At 36.2% G+C, this 4693-nt stretch overlaps 1 long non-coding RNA gene across 1 annotated transcript in view; it reads left to right on the forward strand.

The window, feature by feature from the left end:
- LOC107661269 (uncharacterized) overlaps nt 1-4337 on the forward strand; it is a 31841-nt gene extending 27504 nt beyond the window's left edge. The window contains exons 2-3 of the long non-coding RNA XR_001631086.1: nt 2144-2240; nt 4124-4337. This is a non-coding gene — a long non-coding RNA (uncharacterized LOC107661269). The remainder of the gene's footprint in view (nt 1-2143; nt 2241-4123) is intronic.
- Nucleotides 4338-4693: the final 356 nt, after the last annotated feature.

A 4693-nucleotide genomic window follows, 5' to 3' on the forward strand; every position in this document is an offset into this window, starting at 1 on the left:
CAAACGTTGCTTGCAACAATCAGGCAGCAATTGACAGCACTCTGATCTAGTGGCATACAGGCATCGTCAGATTGACAGTACTCTAGCCCAATAATGTTGGGGGATCCAGTGGGGGCGGCAGTCATATTTCAGGGTGACTGTGCCACTCTTTATCACAACCCTGCTAAAAGTGCCAGTACGTGCGCTCATTGGCGCCCCTTCAGCTCGTGGCGTCCTAGGCGACCGCCTAGCTCGCCTATGCCTAGAAACGGCCCTGGTTGTAGCTGTATACAGTCCAGCATTTCTTTGCTGCCTTCTCTGCTTTTGATGTCGCTATTTGGGAACAGGTGCACATGAGTTATTCAAAAAGGGCTGAAGATTCTTTGATGCCACACACTGTATAGTTTATTATATTTCCAGAGGATACGCACACTACAGAGTCTTGCTAATGAAGTTAAGACATGCTACAGATTCTAAAACAGAATAATATTTAAACAAAATATCCACAAAGTATCAAAATCATTTTAATAAGTCATGGTTTCCAGAAATTTTTTTACAGCACAAGCTAAATTATACAAGAGTTATTTCCAGTCATCAATTTTGTTTTGGCTGAAAGTGGTGTACTAAGAGCACTGATATACAATCCAACAACACAACCAATTCTTTATACATTTTTTTTTTTTTTTTTTTTTTTTTTTTACATATTTACAGTATTACCATGATCAATGTACAATGTGCTTTCCTGAAGGAAACAGAAATTCAAACATTTAACATCACGTCTTTAAAATATAGTGTGATATGAGTTTTGCTTCAAATTAACTAAACAACAACTCCAAAGATGATAAATATAAACAAACCCAAAATTTATAAAAATAATTAATAATATAATAAATAAATAATGAAAAATAATAATAAAAACTAAAATAAACAATAACATTTATAAATATTCATATTGGTGACTAGATAGTCACAAAGTTTAACAGTCACAACATATAAGAAAAGCACATGAAAACATTTCCTAATGATATTTCTACTATCTCCATTGACATAATCCTATAATGGAAAACAACCAACTCTTAAAAAAACGATGATTCATTCAGAGATGAAGCAAGTGACTGTTTGTATGAGTGAGTCATTGAATCATTCATCCAACCGATTCTAATTGATTCAGGAATGCAATCATTGTGCATGTTGCTAAGAGATGTGCTATGATTAATTCTGCCGTGCCTTTTAGAATTATTTTCATTGGTGGAGCAAAAACAGACAAAGCAACTTACTAATTACTCAGTTTCAACTTATTGCTTATTGGACATTTAATGGATAAAAACAAACACTCACAATCCCACCTTTTGACTGACTTTTTGAAGAAACTGCATTCTTGCTCTTTTAGTGTTTAATTATATATTTTTTGGTATCCTGTTTCATACTGCACAGGCATATATTTAATATATTCTCAAGTGGAATATACCCTGTTTGACCCTCTTAATGGCTGTATTGCTATTTTTAACTGGTCAAAGGTTGTTAAAGTGCAGGTGCATAATAGCTCACCTTCAAACTTCAAAAATGCTGAAAAGGGGGGTAAAACGTCATAATACATCATAACACCATAATACGGCACACGTTCATCAGACTCATCTGAAAGCCTATAAGTGGCCCACTCTGAGAAGCTTCGCCAGCACTTTTCCAAAATGGCCCCAGGGAATTCTAAATACTTACCCACTCATATTCCATAAAAAAGCAAAGTATGAGTAACATTATCCATCTAAAGCAGGAAGGTAGGGATGTTTAGATCCCGTTTTGTTAATAGCATACGGATGATATGGTTATGTTATTATCTCTTTGTTGTGCTGAGCCGGGACCACTGCCGCCATGGAAACCTCAAAAAGCATTAGCATACCTGGCTAATATTTCTGTTATTGAGGAAGGTTAAGAGCCCAAGTGCCTAATGCATCGCAGTTATCTGAGAGCTACTGTTGCGGGTTCTTCTCACAGTGGTTTTGGTACATAGTGCACAGGCTGCCGGACTGCCATGGTGTATTGTGAAACCTAGCTAATAAGAGTCATTATCCCACACAAGAATTAGCACAAATTCACATTCTGGATACGATTACAGACCTCAGCCAAACAAAGAAGTCTAAAGTAACCCTACGTATTGGTCTTGTAGGTGAAGGAGGAGGAGGTTCAGGTCTGGCGTACTACATGGGACTAAAGTCTGGAAATCAGAAAACACCTCACCACTTCATCTCCAGCCTCTGAGCAAGGTCAGACTCACTGAGTGTGTAATAAATAGGAGCTAGTCCAAGAGCCATTATCTTGCCTCCATTGCACGAGGAGTGCGGTGACCTGGCATTCTAACAAATGGAGGGGAAAACGCGGTCTGGAGATGTAAATCCCTCCTCCGGTTCCCCCATGAATAGTATTGCTCAGAGGCGCTGACCCGAATGGGAGTGTACCACCCAGATCAGAAATGACGGTGGAGGGGAAGACTGGGCTCCCGTTAGCAGAGGAAAGGGTGTGTAAAAAGAAATTATGATTAGGAAGAATAAATGAGATGTCACGCTGAGCAAAATATTACCATCAAACGGACTTCCTTGGTCAGGGTTTGAGTGACAGCCAGCATGAAAAATGTGGGATGCGGGGTAGCAGTTGGCTTGTGCTCTTTATTTGTCCCTGTGTGGATGAGGAGAGAGAGAGAGAGAGACGAGAGAAAGAGATACTTTTATCTTAGTAGAATAACAGGGACATCAAAGAACTATGGCTTCCTGTGTGGACAATTGATTTCATGATATGTTTTGATTGAGAGTAATAGTTGAATGTACACCTTTTGGAACAATACAGATACTGGTATGAATCTCTAACAATAAAAAAAAAAGTCGATGCTCACTCATCCAACTGATCCTCTTACAGTAACACTCAATATTGTATATTTATTGACCTTTTAACACTGCTGTATAGTCATGGTCTGGGGAATTGCTAAAGGTGCTGAAGCTCGGCTTGTGTAAAAACAATATGCTTGGAATATCCCCGAGGCTTTCTTCAGAGAGGCAGCAAAAAAATCTGGTATTTTGGCATATTATTTAGCAAATATGGTTTATGTATTTATTTATTGCAGTTTGAGTAACAAAAAAAATAATATATAATTATTTTTTTCTTTTTATATTTCTTTTTTTTTTTTAAGCAGATCCATATACATTGTGCAGTATTGTTCCTAGCTAGGACTGACTCATTTTCGATCACTCTTTCCACATATTTCTGTATGTCTATGCAGTTACTATGGAAAGCGATCCAAAACAGAGATCCAATATTAATACTTGCTAAATGACAGTGCTCAAAAGTAAATCAGAATTTTGTACCGTGTGAACAGAATCTATCTACATTCTTGCTCAACTCAATCAGTCCTTGCAGGGCCTATTGCATCTCTGACCTTTTTTTCAACTTGCCTTCGCTGGACAACCACAGTAATGTTTTAACATGACATCTGTCAAAACATATTTGGAAAATTAATGCTTTTTTATTTTGTTTAGTACTATTTTATCAATTGAGAAATTGCTTATGTAAGCTAATTTGACTAGTAATCCTAGTTTTTCATTTGGCTGAAACATCTGCAATATTTGAAATCTCCACATTTCATCACGTCATCCTTTCTCGTTGAGCTTGCAGTGTCTGTGCAATAATTTGACTTTATAATCCCTGGGAAAATAAAATCATTATGAATTTGTCCAAATGTATGTTATAGAGATGCTTTTTCATTTTTGTGAAAACTCGCACACTGTGGATTACAACATCATAACTTGATGGCCTTCGGGGGAGTCTTAGATATATTTAAATTGATCCCCATTTCATACATTAAAAGCCATTTAGTTATTAGATGCTTGGAAGAATGTGATTGCAACAGATAGGAGCAGTTTGAGAAAGAATTAAAAAAAATGAAGTCTAAAATCTCATGATTTTGTGCAGCTGTAGAGGAGCAATATGGAGATGGGTTTTATCCCAGGAATTAGCAGAGCTGCTCAGTTGCCCTCCCTCTATGTTGTTATTAAATCTCCCCCAAGAGCTGCAGGGAGAAGTGCATTAGGAGTGCATTAAACCACTTCATGACACATTTATGGCATTTTCCTCACTTTTGATTTGTGTCCCCCCACAGGTGGAACTTCCCACCATGTGACCGCAGCTGGAGCCGTGCAAACGACAGCACGGAGTCGACATATGGACACTGAGCATTGTGGTCCAGTAAATGGAATGAAACAAGCTGATCTTTCATAGCCCTCAAAATTCAAGATGCGTCTTAAAAACCGGTGTCCAGATCCAAAGCTGTGTTTTTTTTTTTGCATTTAACTTCACATAATAAATCAAAATAACATCCAGATTCTAATCAGTGTTGTTACTGTTAACTACAAATAAAACCATTAAAAAAACATTTTGAAATAAAGGTGAAATAAAATAAATATAAATGATGGAAAACTTAAAAATATTGCCTTGGCAACTAACTGAAAAAAAGTATTAAAATGACTAAAAATAAAACTGAAATAACAATAAATAAAAAATATATGAAAAATGAATATACTTAAAATGAAAGCTGAAAATATAAAAATAAAAGCTAATTCTAAATATGAATACTATAATTGTATATGGAAATATTACTAAAATAACAATGTTTTAAATTAATGGATTTAAAGAAAATAGATCAATATATTATAGTAACCATCACATTAAA

The sequence above is a fragment of the Sinocyclocheilus anshuiensis genome, unplaced genomic scaffold (genome assembly GCF_001515605.1).
Source record: "Sinocyclocheilus anshuiensis isolate Anshui unplaced genomic scaffold, SAMN03320099.WGS_v1.1 scaffold1365, whole genome shotgun sequence".
NCBI lineage: Eukaryota > Metazoa > Chordata > Actinopteri > Cypriniformes > Cyprinidae > Sinocyclocheilus > Sinocyclocheilus anshuiensis.